This window comes from Adiantum capillus-veneris, chromosome 18 (genome assembly GCF_014529385.1).
Source record: "Adiantum capillus-veneris isolate H3 chromosome 18, ASM1452938v2, whole genome shotgun sequence".
Lineage (NCBI taxonomy): Eukaryota > Viridiplantae > Streptophyta > Polypodiopsida > Polypodiales > Pteridaceae > Adiantum > Adiantum capillus-veneris.
In genome coordinates, this window is record NC_140948.1 from 150,121,253 (window position 1) to 150,140,747 (window position 19,495).

At 40.1% G+C, this 19,495-nt stretch overlaps 1 long non-coding RNA gene across 1 annotated transcript; it reads left to right on the plus strand.

Moving 5' to 3' along the window:
• The first annotated feature begins 202 nt into the window (after nucleotides 1-202).
• On the plus strand, nucleotides 203-867 carry LOC147436637 (uncharacterized). The gene is made up of 2 exons (XR_015185065.1): nucleotides 203-521; nucleotides 622-867. It is a non-coding gene; the product is annotated as an uncharacterized LOC147436637 (long non-coding RNA).
• Nucleotides 868-19,495: the final 18,628 nt, after the last annotated feature.

The following is a 19,495-nucleotide window of genomic DNA, read 5'->3' on the forward strand; positions in this document are numbered from 1 at the left end:
TTTTGTACCCGAGATTACTTGTAATGGTGCCAACAAGATCTAGATGCTCGATAATCTCACCGTAGATCTCACGCCCCCACGCGCTTGTCACTTAGTTCTCACGATCTCAACGAACACAAGCAATGAATCGAAAGTTGTCAAAATAGGCCAAATTTGCTTAAGCTCTCATAACGTTGCCAGCCGATGTGCGAATGCGCTCTATGTATGTGCCGTTGAATGGCCCAGTTAGACTGTGACTCTCTACCCGGTGAACATAGGGAGTACCCGTTGAATACACACAGGGCAAGTTGAACACGCACACACACACACACACGCTCTCTCTCTCTCTCTCTCTCACACACACACACACAACCAACACACACACACACACACACACACACACACACACGAACGCACGGGTTTTCGAAAACTATGCTGCCTGCGCTAATGGTGCTGGGCTTTGCGGCGTTGGCCATGAGCCTGCACTCTCTCAAATTTCTCTTGCATCATCTCATGGAGGAGGTCGCCATGCGCCCCATCAGGTTCTCTCTCTCTCTCTCTCTCTCTCTCTCTCTCTCTCTCTCTCTGTATGTGTGCGTGTGACACATGCAGATAATCTGAGGGATCTTTGGGTTTGTGCAGCATTGGTTTCGGAGTGGTTTCTTGATGATCTCATGTTGGCGTTTCGTTTGTTGTTGCAAATCGAGCTTTGGGTCTGTACCCACAGAAACGCTGAGCGATGGCCCCATTGGCCATATCTCATCAACAATGTACTTTTGAAGCTCAAAACACAGAAAAGCTCAACTCAAGCCACATGAAACTTAAGGTTTTAGTGCATGCCCACTTGTACAAGTCTCCTTATGCTGCATTTGCTTAACCGAGCATCAAGCCGACTCGTCTCATAGGTCTTTGAGTTCTGTTGGGTATGTGAAATTGACCTGAAGTAGCTTAACCATTTCCTTGGTCTGGCATTTAATTCAAGTACTCTTAGAAATAAGAAACACTTCTTAATCACCCCCAAAATATAATCCCACAAGTCTGTTTGACCCCGAGAGCGATTCTTACATTGACAACATACTAGCATTTGTGTGAAAGGTTCTCTTTAACAGATGTCGCAATATGTCAATCGTAACAAATAGTCAACACTCTTTGGATAGTTATGTGTAACTATCCTTATTGTTTTTAAAATCTTAAGAACGGTGTTTTTTCCCTTCACCAAGAAGTTTTTTCCCCCAGCTTGTGTAATTGTCCATGAGTGCCTTCGGGAACGCAGATATAGGTGGTGCATGGCTGCCGTCAGCTCGTGCCGAAAGGTGTTGGGTTAAGTCCCGTAATGTCCCTGAGATTGAGTGAGGAAACATTAGGTACATCTTTGCTTGGACCCTAAGTGTCATTAGGATTGCTTTGTTGGCTTGGCAAATCATTCCTTTGATAAACCATTGTTGGTGGTCATTTAGCCCCATACTTACAAAATAAATAATATTACTTCATGTGTTTTGTGCCCTCCAGCCTCTTCGTCTTCTTCTCTATGCTTTATTTGTATCCTTGCAACCCTACATTCTAACAATTAGTATTAAAAGCCTCTTTCCCCATATGGGGAGCATCATGATCACCCTCTTGGTTGTTGTCTCGGATCTAAGATATAGTTGAGAGCGACATAACCTTTGCGCACCTCTACTCCGTATGCAGGTAGCACTATACAACAATCTCGTCCTTTTGTGTTGGTTCTGTGGCATCATAGGTTTATACAACATCAGCAATTTGCATTCTTCCATGGGTGTGTTGTATAATACGTCACACATTGGCTCTACAAACAAAACTTTTGTAATAGGTGAAGTCATTGGCCATGGGTGACAAACAATGATGGTTTTTGTCTATTGAGGAAAGTATAAATGAGTATAGCCACCCATTTTGGGATTATGCAATGCGACTTGCCTTTATTACAAAGGGCACCTTGATTGTGCAAGGTCACAATGTACGACAAACATCCATGAAAGCGAGTTTGTTCACGATGGCAGATGGTAATGTTTTGATGCTATGGTTAGAGTGATAGCGAGAGAGCCACCCATTGTGGGATTATGCAATGCAACTTGCCTTTATTACAAAGGGCACCTTGATTGTGCAAGGTCACAATGTACGACCAACATCCATGAAAGTGAGTTTGTTCACGATGGTAGATGGTAATGTTGTGATGCCATGGTTAGAGTGATAGTGAGAGAGATAGAAATGGAGGGTAGTGAGAGGAGAATGCACACACTCTTTTAAAAAAATCAATCACACTTCTTATTCATTAATGAAATGGGTTAATAAAAATTCCTTTCAACTACCTAAACCTAACCTTTGTAAGTGGATCATGGAAGGCAAAAAGGGAGGTTCTTTTTTAGAGTAGTAGCTATGTGACTAAGCTCAGACATATTGGGAGTTGGTCCCTGACCAATTGCAAAGTTACACACCCTTCTTAAGCCAACCAGTAGGGCACTCATCAAATCCCTCCTCGTCAAATTTAGCTTTGTTGGCACAAATGTATTTGTAGTACACTTAGCTATGCATAGGGTTAGCCGAGATGGGTGAAGGAATGTGACTACTTCAATTGGTAGTGTTTCTTAGATTAGTAGCTACATGACCAAGCACAAACATGTTGTAAACTAGTCTCTAATCTACTGCATGCTCTTCTTAAGCCAACCAGTAGGGAACCCATCAAGTCCCTGGTCATCAAGTTTAGCTCTATGATGCCACCAAATTGTCTATTCGTAGTAGAATCATGCTATGAATTTGTAGTGGATGGGCCAATCACTTGAGTAGCTCCTCCTTAGTTAGATAGATACTTTTGTAAAGGTGCAAACTTTATCAATAGTGAAATTTGTTGTACTATAAGGTCCATGTCATCCACAAGATGCCATCCACAAGCTTAGTAGGCTTCTTGGAGGATCCATGTATATAAAACCACATGGCATCATTCCCCAATTGTGTAGTCCTTTGATGTGCCTCAACCAAGGTTTTCCACTAAGTAGAGGAAAACCATGTTTTGCTTGTGGGAGTCACACCACCACAAAATCTAGAAAAAATGTCAAGTTTTGAAAGTGTAGAGATACTTGCTCTACAATGCTTATATGGTGCACTATTCTTTTGTCTACCCATGTGATTATAAGGGTGTTTCTCTAGTATGGCTAGGCATGGGGAGTTGTATCTAGCATGAGATTTATGCCAAATTCCCCATTAACAATTACTCCAATGAGCTATTTCTAAAAATGGAGGTTGTGAGATAGGTGCTTTTGTAATGAATGGATAATTAATCATGTAGCACTCCTCTAATGTAGGGGAAGTTGCCCAACACTAGGACCATGACAACCTCAAAACTTAAAAATAAAAATGATTCTTATTTTTTAAAATTTTAAATAATAATTTGCAAATTGCTATTTCTTGATGTCCTTTACTATCTAATGGAAATGTTGTGATGTTACAAGTGTGTTTAGGAGGATGCCAACAACCACAAAAATATATAACCATGCCTCCTTATTTTGCAATGAGGTGGTTTTCAAAAAAAGTCAAGTAGGAGTGTGTAGTTTTTTTTGTTTGGAAAAACCAATCTTGAAATAGCACTGTGAACACTCTTATAGTTTTTGAGGTGCTAGAAAAGAACCAAAAATTTGTTTTGAAATAGCACTGTGAACCCTCTTATAGTTTTTGAGGTGCTAGAAAAGAACCAAAGATTTGTTTTGCTCTCTCATATTGGCCTACCATAGAAATAGCATACCTTATTTTACTTGCTTTTATGATCACTTCTGTGTGATGTATGATGTTTTTTCATGCACTAAGTCTTGTAAGCTTCTTGAGTTTCCTCTCGTCCTCCAAGAGTAGAGATTTTAAGGATGTCAAGGTTGGATTTGGAGACAACTTCAAGATAGTTCTAATAGCACCATAATCTTCATCTTCTTGAGATAATATTAGCAAAAAATGTTCATCAACAACATAACAATAGCATGGCGTCCAAAATTGACAAGTATGACAGATCCGACTTTCACACATGGCAAATCAAACTTAAGGGATCTCTGATACAAAAAAACCTCTAGAGTGTTGTCAAGCCTCTTTCAATAGACAAAGTGGGTACAACTCCTGGAGTTACTAGAGCTTTATTTGCCACACAATGAAGGACAGACAAGCAGGCGCGCCTGCTTGGTATTATTCTGACTTCTTTAGACAACAATTTCATTCATTATCTAAATTACTTAGAGTTGCATGAGAACTAGGATGGATGGGTCAGGGATTGTCAAAAAAACTAGAAAATCTTGAGCATTTAGATAAGCAAAGGCTAGAAGATATTTCACACAACTATGCTCTTAAAAAGGAAATAGAAACATTCTTTGACTCACATTTATTGACAAAATTCTTCAAACAAGGGGATATCATATTGGTCTATTCCTTGAAGCAACACATCCCAAAGTTCAAGAAAAAGGGACATGGTCCATTTTTCATTGATAGTATTTCACCAAGTGCAGCAATTAAATTAGCCACCTTAGATGGGAAAATAATGAAAAACTAGCTAGTGGATGTCACTTGGCAAAATATAGTATGCCACTCACAATTGATCTTCTAGAAAGAATGCATGTAGTGAAAGATCTCAAAATCAAATGTCAACAAGTCATTGAAGAATCTTAAGAGGAAGCACTCATTCAAATTCTAAAGAGAAAGCAACAATGCGACCAATCCTTGACATCCTACCGATCAATATGCTTCAAGTTGAAGCTCTACATTTCACTCAGGCCTTACTAGAAGATGAGGTAGATATAGATGATGAATGGTTGAAGGGACTCAACATGAGCATAACAATGACCCTGAAACATGGATTCAAAGTCAAGGCATTAGTAGATACAAGTGCTAGGATAAATGCAGTAAGCTTTTCCACATATAAAAAGGAGACTACCCAAACCTTGCAGTATTGCAAAGCTAAAGTGAAGGAATGCCATAAAGAGTTTATTCCAACCTTAGGCATGATCAACTTGAACATCTATGTGCATGGATTTTAGTGCCCACATATGTTTATCTGCATTCCATACAAGCACATGGAGGAAGATATGATACTAGGAGTTCCATGGATGTGCGAACATACAAAGTTGTCCAAGATTGAGATGCAAAAGTCTCTCAAAGGTGGACAGGTGAAAGTACCATTTGCCTACAACAAGGAAGAATGGAAAGCGGACCTATGGGCTTGAAAGTTGGCATGAAAGTGTTCACACACATCACCTATGTTGCCTGCTAAATACAAGATCTATCCTAGTAACACAGGCATGCAAGGAACCAAAAACGGCTTACAAATGGTGACAAAGCTTCAACAGCCAACAAAGCAACAAGCAATCTCTCAACAGTATGATCCAACAGAAAAAGATGGTAGCTCATCAAGGACTATCAAAGAACGAGTACAACTACTCCAAAATCTTCTTTTCAAGAGAATTAACTAGCGAAAAGCTTCAACATCAAAAACCCCTTAACAATCCACTCAAGACCCTCCTCCTTCACAACATAGTGTATTGGAATGCATTGACCTCACAAGCATGGTAGAGTCAATCAAGGCTATGCATAGACACAACTTATTAACCCATGCACTACACAACCCAGACTACATCTTGGAGGACTTTAATTTGCATTTTGAATGCAAACCCAAACAAACAAAAACTCGCTAGAAAAAGGGCAATGTTGAATTGTTTGTATGTTAACCTATGATTTTTCCACAAAATCCATGAGAAATGTACTTAATAAGTAAAGACAATGGGAAAAATGTAATATGATAACCCCCACGTGTGTGTGAATAGTGTAAATATCATCAAAATAGTCAAAATATTGTAGTTTTAACTCTTTGCCTGTCTTTTGTCCAAAAAAGTGATCAAAATGAAGTAATCCACAAAAATACAACCAATTACAGTGTTATTGTGTATTTTGGTATTTTTTGGATCGGATTTCTATTTTTTAGATTTGTTTTATAATTTTCTTTTGATTTTTGTAATAAAAAGGTCAAAATGATAAACAAACATGCTCATAAGGAAAAATGGAATGTACCTTGGTGATCAAGAAGAAGAGATGGACAAGTATGTCAAATTTGGTTCAATTCTGATGCCGGTGGACGGGAGGTTTAAATTAGGCTCATGGGACCTAATTCTACGAAATCTTTAGAAACAAGGCAATCAAAATCTAGAAGAGAAATTTTTGAAAGGAAAGTATACCTCACAATCTATTAGGGTTAGCTGAGGGCTATGAGAGAACGTGACTGGAAAAGCCCAGGAATGTATAGTTCTAGTAGGCCAAAATAGTCTCATTCTCACTAGTGACTTCTTGGAGAGAGCTCTTGGAGGCTTCTTTAGACGCACATTCTGTAGCTCCGAATGGATTCTACAGTGCACAGTCTCACACAAGACTGTTATCATACATATGTGGTAGTGATGTGTGTGAACACACTTAGGATCGTCGGGGTATTATTTTCCCTCACTAGAAGGTTTTTTTTCCCACATTGTATATACGCCCATCCTTCTAGAACTAGCTTATCTTTTATTTTGTGCACTAAGAAATATACTCTCTATTGTGTGCCTTGAGCTTCTTCATCTTCTCCAAGCTGTGTGTGTTTCTTGCAACCCTATTTCCAACAATTAGTATTAGAGCAGGTTGCATCCTTCCGGGCATAGTTGTCAGTGTCTCTAGCACATGCCTCCTCACTTTCTCCAATTTGGGTGAGTTTTGGTGCGCATCAACAGGTCAACAAATACTTTCGAAGGGCTCAAAGAGCTTAGGTTTGCTCAAAATTTCCATTCGGGCTCATTTTGGTCTTCGTTTCCACTACAGGTAGTATTGCGCAGAAAATTAGATGATAAGGCTATTAAATACAGAATATTCTGTTCAGCCTTTGTCGTCATATACTAGAGATGGTAATGTAAGCTCACATGACATTTATGACAGTTTATTGCCTCTTTTTAATGGTGGAAACTTGAATGTAAATTCCAATGAGGCAAATGTATAGTCTATGGATGTTTTCAAAAATGCTATTGGGCACCCTATTATTGATGGAGATGACATGATGTGGAAAGGTTTGAGAATTAGCAAGCTAGAGGTATGCCAAAATGAATGGTGCACACTTTGCGTGATAGTAAATTGGATGCACCTATTTCTGGTCGTACTCGCTCAGATTCTCGTGATGCATCTTATGCATCAGAATGTTATGCTTTGGCTGTTTCTAGTTTATGAGACATGGATGAACCTCTATCTTTTGATGAAGCGTAGAATTGGATGGCTGCCATGCAATCAAAATATGATGGATTTATAGAAAATAACACATGGACTTTATGTGATTTGCCTCTTGGCAAAAAGGCCATTCGTACAAAGTGGGTTTACAAGTTGAAATGTAAGCTGAATGGTGAGATTAATGGCTATAAGGCTTGACTTTTTGCAAAAGGTTATGCACAATAGAAAGGCATAGATAGTGAAGAGACTTTTGCTCCCACTTGTTATATGACTACTGTGTGTTTTCTCTGTGCATTGGCAGCTCACTTTACATGAATCACATTGTTGTTGCTTTCTTGGGTTATGTGATATATCATATTTTTGAGGAAGTTTATGTAGCACAGCCTCCACAGGCTCACAGTTTTGTCATAAAAGGACAAGAAGATAAACTGTGCAAATTTCAGAAATCTTTGTATGGGTTGAAGCAATATCCTCCTGATTGTATGAGAAAGCTAAAACTCATTTGGTTAAACGAGGCTTTCATATAACAGTCCAACAAAAAGCACTTTATATGTAAAGCATGAGGGTGATGTATTCTCATCATTGTTTTATATGTAGATGATTTGTTATTTACTAGCCCAATTGAGATACATATTGCTGAATTAGGCTATTGCATCATTACTTGGGCATATAGTTTAAGCCGTGATGGTGGTATTGCCTTGTATAAAAAACATTACTAGGTAAGTTTGGACTTGAGGACTGCAAACCTATTGCTAATTCCATGGAAATAAGTTTGAAATTGAGTCTTCATATTGCGGATGATCTTGCCGATGTCACTCTTTACTAGATTGTTGGATGCCTTATTTATGTATGCAATACGAGGGCCGATATTACAGTTTGCAGTATCACAGTGTCATAAGGTTTATGCATAGCCCAGAGTCTTCATGATGCGGATGATCTTGCCGATGTCACTCTTTACTAGATTTTTGTTGGATGCCTTATTTATGTTTGCATTATGAGGGCCGATATTACAGTTTGCAATCTCACAGTGTCATAAGGTTTATGCATAGCCAAGAGTCTAAGCATTGGCAGGATGTCAAGAGGATTTTTGCTATTTGAGTGACACTTTACATCTTGGCTTATTTTATCCCAAGGGGTATTGCCGCCAAACTTCCATGCTTTTGGAATGGTTGTTATGGCACGTGAGCAAGAAGCAACCTACTGTGGCCACTTCCGGTTGTGAAGCTCAGTACAAAGCAGTCTTCACAACTACAATTGAGTAGGTATGGCTCAAACGCCTTATGGATGATTTAGGTGTTGGACATGACACTACCAACGTCATCTACACTAAGAGTCAGAATGCATTGACAGTTGCAAGGAACCCAATTTTTCATACTCGCACAAAGCACATTGGGGTGCATTACCACTATGTCAGAGAGAGACACTCAGCATGAGAGATCAACTTGGCTTATGTGTCAACATAGGACAACCTTTCTGATCTATTCACAAAGTCATTGCCTTGTGAGTAGTTTGAAGCTTTCCGCAAAGTTTTGGGCTTACTCCCCTTTGTGGATTGATCATGTCCTTAGGACATGTCACTTTCCTTTACACTAGGTGCTATTTCTCGTTCACCACATCACTCTCATGAGGGATTTGTTACCATACATATGTGGTAGTGATGTGTGTGAACACACTTAGGACCATCGGAGCATTTTTCCTCACAAGCAATTTCTCTCTCCCCCCCCCCCTCCCCCCCCACCCCCCTCGCCAATCCCCCCCTATGCATTGTATATACGTCCATCCTTGTATTAAGTATGGAGCCTAACTTACCCCTTGTAACTTTTAGTTTTAAAAACGAACATTTGTAAGACACTCATTATGAGGAGAATCCATCGTGTGTAAGAAAAATCACTCGCCAAAAATAAAAAATAAAAAATTCACACCCAATCTCAAGCTTTGCTCGAAACTAGGTTTGTCGGAATATTCCTTCAACCATCTCTTAGACTCAGATTTAGGAGAGCCACAATCATACAAAGAAGCTATGCAACACGAATCCAAAAAAGAATGGATGAAGAGCATGTAAGTGGAGATTGACTCATTACATCGCACAACCAAACATGGGAGTTGGTTGAGTTGACTAAAGATAAGTGGGCACTACAAAACAAATGGGTGTATAAGATGAAGGAAGAAGAAGGTGTGAAGAAAAGGTACAAGTCTAGGCTTGTGGTAAAAAGGTTTTCTAAAAAGAAAGGTATTGATTTCAATGAAATATTTTCTCCTATTGTAAAAATGAACTCAATTAGGCTTGTTTTAAGCCTGATGGCTACTCGTGACTTAAATCTTGAGCAAATGGATGTAAATATGGAATTCCCTCACGATGACTTAGAGTAGGAAATTTACATGCTTCAACCAAAGGGGTATGAAGTAAAGGGTAAGGAGAAAATGGTGTTGGGGTTTCAAGCCTTGGTGATCGATCGTCCAACCCGTGGGAATTACCCCTTGAAGCATGCGATGAAGATTCAATTGCTTTTACCAAGTTTGCATGACACATCTTTTGTTATATATATGTAAGGCTCCTTTTGAATCAATATAAGAAAAAAACTAAAGCATAGCGTGAGTTTTTTCCTTTACTGAGTATCGAATCTCTCTCCTTTATTGCTTTTATTTCTCTGCATAACCAACACCTCTCCATGGCCTGCCCAAGGTGGCATCCACCATAGCCTCCACTCAACATATGGCATCAGAGCTCCCAGGCAAGTCCTAGGCGAGCTAGAAGAGCTTGGCGCTGTTGAAGTGCTTTAGGTGGAAAGGCAAGGTGATCCTGCATCTCAAAACGCTGCCGTTTTGTGGCATTGATAAGACCTAGACGCATAGCCAGTGAAGCAGGCTTCGCAGTAACGGACAAGGTCGACATCTCAAAAGGCAAGAGAAATTGATGGTTGCAGTTGTAGGCAACAAGGAGCTTTTGGTTTGTGGCGGATGATAGGAGCATAGCATCTCATAACGCTCGTTGGCAGATAGAGTAGGGAAAATCCGTAGGTAGTCACAATTGCATATGGAAACGCACTCCTGGCTCTCCTTGGCATTGCCTTTCAAAATGCGGTGCAGCAAGCAGTAGGTGGACCTTGTGCTTGCATAATCCTCATCAAAAACATTGCCCTTGGGAAAGCAGTCTTGCATAGAGCTTCTCAAAACGCTCATAGTAGTCAAGCCTACAAGTTTGTCAACGAAGGCATATCAAAAAGCTGCTACAAATTGGCAATTTTGCAAAAATTGTCTTGCAAACCTACAAAGGTGGTTAATAAACCTCCAAAGAAGTGGTCTAGTGATGATAATAAGAATATTGTTGATCAATTCGATTAGCTGGTCATCACCCTGGCCTTGGATGGGGATGCTAAAGAAAAGCATGAGGGCGACTCCAAAAAATTGAAGCTTCTCGAGAAAGAAATACAATGGTGATTTTTCAATGGTTTTGCTTCAAGCACTCAATACATCAACAAATGCCATACATGAAGAACTACTTCAAGATTGCGCTACGAGTTTCACAAACTATTTTTCCGGTTTAGTGTCATAGTTTTGTTTTTTCATATAATTTCCAGAGTCAAAGCCTCCTTTTACGTTATCTGTTGTCAGTTATTGCCATGCAGTCAAAATTTTGTGCAGGGTTATAAACAGTGCCACGAAAATAAAGTGGTAAGACCACCCTTTTTTTGTTTGGTCGAGTTTTGGTATGTCTCACACTGATGGTTGTTTGAGGGAAGTGCACACACACACCTATGTTATTGTCAAGTGGGGGACTTCTACTCATGGTTTCAGGTGATTGGACTCTGCCATGGTCTGTATCAGGTCCATAGTCAGTGGTTTGGGATTGGGGGGGGGGGGGTGGTTGTTGGGGTTTCAAGCCCTGGTGATCGGTCGTCTAACTTGTGGGAATTACCCCTTGAAGCATGCAAATGAAGCTTCAATTGCTTCTACCAAGTTTGCATGGCACACATTTTGTTATATATATGCAAGGCTTGTTTTGAATCAATACAAGCAAAAAAAAAAAGCATAGTGTGAGTTTTTTCCTTTTCTGAGTATCAAATCTCTCTCCTCTCTCGCTCTCGTTTCTCTGCATAACCAGCACCTCGCCATGGTCTGCCCAAGGTGGCATCCATCATAGCCTCCACTCAACAAACGGTTTGCAGATTAAAGAAGAGCTTGTATGGTCTAGAGCAAGCATCAAGATAGTGGTACTTGAAGTTCGATCAATGGATGCTGGATCACAGATTTAGAAGATGCAACTCAGATCACTACATCTACATGACGAATTTGGGAGATGGGAAGTTCATCATCCCAATGTTGTATATTGATGAAATGCTAATTGCAAGTGCTAACATGCAGGATATCAAAGATTTAAAAGAGGAGAAGGTGGTCAACAAGGAGAAGTTGAGATTTTTCTCATCTTCAATCGGCATTCAAGGATAAGAAGCCACGATGGAAAGCAGTCACACGTTTGGTGTGGAGATCAGCCTCCAAGTGGGAGATTGTTAGGTATGGAGCCTGATTTACCCCTTGTAACTTTTAGTCTTCAAAACATACATTTGTAAGTCTCCCACTATGAGGAGAATCCATCGTGCGTAAGAAAAATCACTCACTAGAGAACAAAAAATTCACGTCCACACCGAAATATTCGTCGAAATATTTTGGCCTGTCGGATGGCGGTCGAAAAATGATCGTTTGATTGGCGGGTGGCCGAAAGCCAATGGCCAGTTGGCCGATGGACGAAAGACTTCGGCCAGGGGCCAAATTTAGTGGCTGGTGGCCCATTTTTAGGTGGACTTGTCTTCTCAAGGGTGGCCATACATAGGTGCATTGGAGAGTCCAACTTGGACTTGTCTACACGAGGATGGCTACACACGATTGCCTCTCATGAGAGAGGGAAATCCTATTGGGCTATAAAAGGAGGCCTCTTCTATGCACAAAAGGCATTGTGAAGTTGATGCGACAAGGTGAGTTTGAGGTGGTAAAAGTGAAGCAAGGAGGGAGCTTCAGTACGGGTATAATCCCTTTGTAACCTACTTCTAGTTTGAATTACTAAAGCCATTGAGTGACTGCTTTTCCTTGGACGTAACCCACATTGGGTGAACCACATATATCATGCTCTCTCTCTCTCTCTCTCTCTCTCTCTCTCTCTCTCTCCCCCTCTACAATCTCTCGTGTGTTATGTCCTATTTCCTAGAACCTTCTAGGGCTAACTTAATATCTTCATGTTGTGCACTAAGCAATATATTCTTTGTTGTGTACCTTGAGCTTCTTCATCTTCTCCAAGCCGTGTGTGTTTCCTTGCAACCCTATTTTCAATAGAGACATGGGGTTGGGTAGCCCAAAAAAACCCTAGGTTAGCAAAACCTTCCCGAGAAAGAACAAACGCAAAAATCAACATAGTGGCCATACACCAAAGGCAACAAAATTTGAAGGGGGCTATAACATAGGCATATAGAACAATTCCATAAGCTTAGATGGGTGAAAGCATAAGTGCGTTGACACAAAAGCTGTACATGTCTGGGACATAATTATTTTTGGAATTATTTGACCAAATATGATTGACCAAAATGAAAAATCCTAGGGCATGTTATATATAATTGGATAGCTCTTCAAAAAAAGAATCTAAATCTATAATGGATACACAATTTGAATTGATTTGTAAAATTTTTACCACTCTCCACTTTTTAAAAAATAGCTATGGAAAAACAGCTTCCCACCCTTAAAAGTGAACCAGCCATTCATGCTTTCACCAAAATGATGATCCTGTCGGGGTCCAAGGGGTTCTATAGATACTAAGCCCAAATTTTTTTGGTGTTGGAATTAAGTTCTGACTTCAGAGCTTGTTTCCCTATAGGTGCTACAAACAATCTACTTTGGTGAAAATGAAAGAGAACATCATTTGGGATCAATGGCATAAGAAAATAGCTCACAGGGCTAGAAAGCATCATTTTCAATCCACGACCACAAATCTACTCCGAATGGGATAAAACTTGACAGGGCAAGCTCCCAATAACCTGCAAGACATGTTCATAAGCTTGGATTGAAAAAAATGACCCCTACCAAGTGTCCGGGACAAAATTGTCAGAGTTAGAGGACCAAGTAAGGGAAACAACTCAAAGGGATCAAAATAAGTTTAAAAAGGGCTAAAAGCTATTTACTAAGCCTATAAGATAAGTGCAAATCATTACTGAAACTCAATTTGGTCAAATATTTGTAGGGGTAGATAATAAGCATGCTTATTATCTCTAGGCCTAGAATTCATGCCAACTTGCATTTTTCATCACACACCTCTGTTACATGCTACTTCACATCTCTAAACCCACAAAAAGCACAAAATCACTTTCATTTTGTTTCTCACATCAAAAAAATGCACTTGTGCCTTCAAATTTCAAAATTGAGCCCAACGGAACACTCCCAAACCCAAAAATTTGCAAAATCACATTCAAGGCCTTAAGACATGAGGGTCAACAATCCAACAAAGCAAAATTGCAAAAATGATAACATAGATTATACACACGCTTATTATCTCTGATACCAGAATGAGCCATCTTTGCAAAATTTTGTCACCATCAACTTCACTATGTTTTCACAAACCTACACATCAATTTTTGGGCAAATTGGACATCCCACTAATTTGCACCAACACTTAGTCATTTTTAAAAGCTTTCTAGGCCAAACATGACTCTAACTTGGTACTCATGCATCCAAATTTCCCAAAAGCCAACTTCCTACTTATTTTTAATGCCTACATCCCATGTGCACAACCAAAGTTCATTTTTGATGCCAAAAGCATGCCCTAGATAATAAGCATGCTTATGAGCTCAAACGTAAATATTTTTCCAGCATTTTATTTATGGCTCTTAGTAGTAATGTTTTGGCTTCAAAATTGAAGTTGATCTATCACAACTCAAATGGGGCATCATAAGGAGTTGCAACTCTGAAATATACCTAATGATAAATTCCTGTATTTTGACTCTAGGATCAATGAAAAGTTTTCCCAATGCTCTAAGAATTTCCACCATATAAGCTTGAAGAGGAGTCGATATGGGAAGCAATTTTTTTTTTTTGTTGGCAAGTCACTACTAGAAAAGCACCATGTAGCCATATACTACGATCATTATAAGATTGATGTCAATCAAGAGGTGGAGCTACAAATACTACCCAAGGAAATCTATGATGTAGCCCAGACTCTAGAAGTCCAAGAATCACACTGCAAGATTGAATTACTACAATTCTAATTTCTACCAGGTGGAGCTATGTGGAGTAGACCTGCAAAGGGCTGATGAGCTGCTAGGCTCAATTCATGAAGATGAAACTACCAGAAGTTCAGATTCCACATGCCAAGCTATAGAAGTGAGTATCACAAAGGAGATAGTGGTGGAAGCTCTCAGGTTACTTGCAGAAGGCGAGTCTATGAGATCCAAAAAGAAGAAGAGGATGAGCATCTTCACAAGAAACATTATAGCTGCGACCTTCCACGATATGATCCATAAGCCAATTGAAGAACCCACCCGCCTCTTCCACCAACACTTTCATTTTTCTTCCAAAAGACCATCTCACTATACATGTCCAAACCATGCACTCGCATCAGCATTCACCACAGCTCTAAAGATGAAACTACCAATGCCTATAGACCATGCCACTTATGTGCTAAATGAGCTAAAGAGCATAAAGAAATCCGGTGGCATTACATACATGATGCTAACAAGAATAGCATATCATGTAGTGGGGATGGTTGACAACTTGCCACTTATTTGTGACCAGAATGCATGTTTGATTGTCGGCATTAAAAATGAGGAGCAAGAAGAGTAAGATCAAGATGTAGCACATCTCATAACAAGGAGAGCAAAGAGAAAGTTGGTACAACCATGCAAAGACGAAGATGATGAAATCGATGAAGGCCCAATGGAAGAGCTGGAAGATGATCAACCCTCTGCCAAGAGTGCTCTTGAGCCATGAGATACCAAGGAGGAAAGAAAAAGAGCAGCCAAAGGGAATCAAAAGTTAGGAGAAATTAGCTCTAAAAGAATGAAAATACCACCACCTGTTATCATTGAAGAATCTGCACAAATAACACCCCAACTTGAACATGAAAAAGAAGCTTTTGAAAGAGAAAGAGAGCTTTGTGGTGATTTGCAGGAATTTTGGTAGCCAAACCCTCACAAGATATGCACTAAAATATCCATGTACAAGGAGGGTGAGAATACATTTGCTAACCTAGAGCACATTTATGGACAAGAAGACAAGGAGAGAACAAAGGGTGAGGGTGAAATAACATATACAAGCACACTTGGGGTGGACATTTCCACAGCTACAGAAACCCCACATACCTCCACCAAACCTCTCTCCCAAATTCAAGAAGAATCCTAAGAGAAGATGAAGGAAGATGTTTCTCCAAAACATCCAAGTAAGGAATGGGAGTACTATACTCCAGATCAGAGAAGAGAAGAAAGAGAGCAGGAGTTTAAAGAGCTAGAAGCTGACCAAAAAGAAGAACAAGTTCTAGAACACAACACTAGAGAGATGGACAAAGATGAAAAGAAAGATGAAGAGGAGCTACCAAAGTAGGAGGAGCAGAAAGAAGAAGGAAATACAAATACGGGTGAAGTGAGCACATCATTGCCAAGTGACATAAAAGAGGTAGAGAAATATGCCCAATTTGCATACCACATCATTGAAAAACGAAGACGAAGGTATACACTCAGGAAAGAAGGATAAAAAAGTGGAAGCCTCAAACCAACATCTTGTGCTAGACTCAAAGTAATAGAGTCTTTTGTAGAAGAATTCAATGCCCTGCATGAGAAGTCTCAAGCCGAGATCCAAAGATTACAAGACACCAATACGAAGAACTATGCCCAATTTGCATACCACATCATTGAAAAATGAAGGCGGAGGTATACACTCGAGAAAGAAGGATAAAAAAAGTGGAAGCCTCAAACCAACTTCTTGTAGCTAGACTCAAAGTAGTAGAGGCTTTCGTAGAAGAATTCAGTGCCCTGCATGAGAAATCTCAAGCCGAGATCCAAAGATTACAAGACACCAATACGATTAACTATGCCCAATTTGCATACCACATCATTGAAAAATGAAGACGGAGGTATACACTCGGGAAAGAAGGATAAAAAAAGTGGAAGCCTCTAACCAACATCTTGTAGCTAGACTCAAAGTAATAGAGGCTTTTGTAGAAGAATTCAGTGCCCTGCATGAGAAGTCTCAAGTCGAGATCCAAATATTACAAGATACACCAATACGAAGAACTTGTAAGAACTCATAGAAATGACTACTCATGTGGAGAAGCTCACTTTCACTACTAAGAGCCAAGACAAAAAGATATAGGAGCTAAATTCCACTATACTTGACTCAAATGCTCATGCTCAATGGCTTCAAATGCAATTGGATGTGGCTAGCCTCTAGGAAACACATGTAGAGTCTAGGCTCAATGACCAAAGTGAGCTTCTAGATTAATTGAAGGCAAACCCAGCTATCTTAACTCTCCAAGATTCAAACCTTGGTGCTATCAAGCCATGGAGACAAACCTTTCTTATCCTATAGTTTTCCCAATACCTAGAGTGAGAAGTTGGGGAAACCACTAGCTTATCTTGCAGAAACATTTGATGTGGTTCAATTACCCCATATTATCTCCACCCAAGGGCAAAGCTACAAAAGATTACATGTTAAATACATTGACCGGTGCTATAGAAATCTTCAAAAAAATATTGAATATATCATGTATCATGTTTATCAAGATAGCGAAGATGATCCTAGCCTGCGTGCAGACATTTCACTAGGTCGAGCAAATTGACACTCCATGGATGTCATTCCTTGAAGGAAACCAGGGGTTGTGCTATGAACTTTTAGATCAACTGCCTGATGAACTGCTATATGGATTATATGCAAGGTTCATGTTTCTCCCTGTTGGAATTAGGGTTGCAGAGAAACGCACACATCTTGGAGAAGACAAAGGGAATTAGGGTTGGAGAGAAACGCACACAGCTTGGAGAAGATGAAGGAAGCTCAAGGAGCACGATAGAGAGTGTATTACTTAGTATTCAATGGAAAGATAGATAGCCCTAGAGTGATGGGCATATATACAATGCACGGGGGAAAAAACCTCCCAAAGAGGGAAAAAATGCCTCAACGGTCCTAGTGTGTTCACACACATCACTACCACATGTAGATGGTCACAAATCCCCCCTGGAGTGATGCGGTGAACGAGAGTTGGCACATGAGGAAAGGCAAGTGCCATTCCCTGAGGACATGATCAGTCCACAAAGGGGAGTACGCCCAAAGCTTTGCACGGAAAGCTTCGAGCTTCTCACGAGACAAAGCCTTTGTGAAAAGATTTGCAAGGTTGTCATGTGTTGGCACATAAGCCAAGCTGATCTCTCCTGCTGAGAGCCTCTCCCTGACATAGTGGTAATGCACCTCAATGTGCTTTGTGCGAGCATGAAAAACTGGGTTCCTCGCAACTGCCAAAGCGCTATGACTGTCAGTGTAGATAGTGTTGGTAGTATCCTGCCCAACACCCAAATCAGCCATAAGGCGTCTGAGCCATACACACTCAATTGTAGCTTTGAAGACTGCCCTGTACTCAGCCTCACAACTCAAAGTGGCCACAGTAAGTTGCTTCTTGCTCAACCATGATATACATGAACTGCCAAGCATGAAACAAAAACCAAAAAACCACTTGTGGACACTCACATGTCAAAACAACCAGCCCAATCTGAGTCCGAAAAAGCATGTAAGTCTGGCGGCAATGATCCCCCTTTGGGATAAAACAAGCCAAGATGTAAAGTGCCACTAAGGTAGAAAAATATCCTCTTGACAGCCTACCAATGCTTAGACCCTGGGCTATGCATAAATCTGCTGACCTGTGAGACTGCAAACTAAATATCCGGCCTCGTGTCACCATACATAAATGAGGCATCCAACAACAGTTTGGTAAAGAGTGACATCATCAAGATTGCCAGCATCATGTAGACTGAACTTCACCTATTTCCATAGGAGTGGAAATAGGTTTGCAATCCTCAAGTCCAAACTTACATAGCAATGTCTCTATGTAACTTTTTTGACACAAGGAAATACCACCATCACACTGCTTAAACTGTACACCCAAGAAATGATGCAACAGTCCCAAATCTTTCATCTTGACAGTAGCATTCAAATCAGCCTTGAATTCAACAATATGTCTCTCATTTGGTCCAGTGATTAGCAAATCATCTACATAAAGAACCACAATGAGAAGTACATCACCCTCACGCTTTACATACAATGCGCTTTCTGTTGGACTGTTAGGAAAGCCTTGTTTGACCAAATGAGTGTCAGCTTTCTCATACCAAGCACGAGGAGATTGCTTCAACCCATACAAAGCCTTCTTACATCTGCACACTTTGTCCTCTTGTCCTTTCTTGACAAAACCGCGAGGCTGCATTACATAAACTTCCTCAAATATGTCACCATTCAAGAAAGCAGTAACAATGTCTGATTGATGTACATCCCAACCAAAATGAGCTGCCAATGCTCATAGAAAATTCACAGTAGTGATACGATAAGTGGGAGAAAAAGTCTCTTCATAATCTATGCCTTTTTGCTGCGCATAACCCTTTGCAACAAGTCGAGCCTTATGGCGATCGATCTCACCATCCGGCTTGCATTTCAACTTGAAAACCCACTTGGTACCAATGGCCTTTTTTCCAGGAGGCAAATCACATAAAGTCCATGTGTCATTTTCTATAAGTGCATGATATTTTGATTGCATGGCAGCCATCCAATTTTTTGAATTTTGTGGTTCATCAAAAGACAAAGGTTCCTCAACATCATTTAAGCTAGACACAACCAAAGCAACACAATTTGATGCATAATATGCATGGAAAGATCCTGAACGAGTACGACTAGACAAAGGTGAATCGAATTTTCTGTCACGCAATGTATGCACCAGCCAGTTTGGCATACCTCTAGCCTGCTCATTTTCAGCCCTTTCCTCATCAAGTACATCATGTACATTTGCATCAGTAATAGGCTGATCTGTAACATTTTCAGAAACCCCCATACCTTGTACATTTGCCTCATTGGAATTTACATTCGTATTTCCACCACTGAAACGAGGCAACAAAGTGTCATAAATGTTCTGTGAGCTTACATTAATGTCTCTAGTACATGACACCAAGGGATGAACAGAATCTTCCACAAACACTACATCGTGTGAAACCAGAATACGCTTTGTTTGCAGATGATACAACCTATAAGCTTTGCTTTCAGCACTGTAACCAACAAAAATACATTTGAC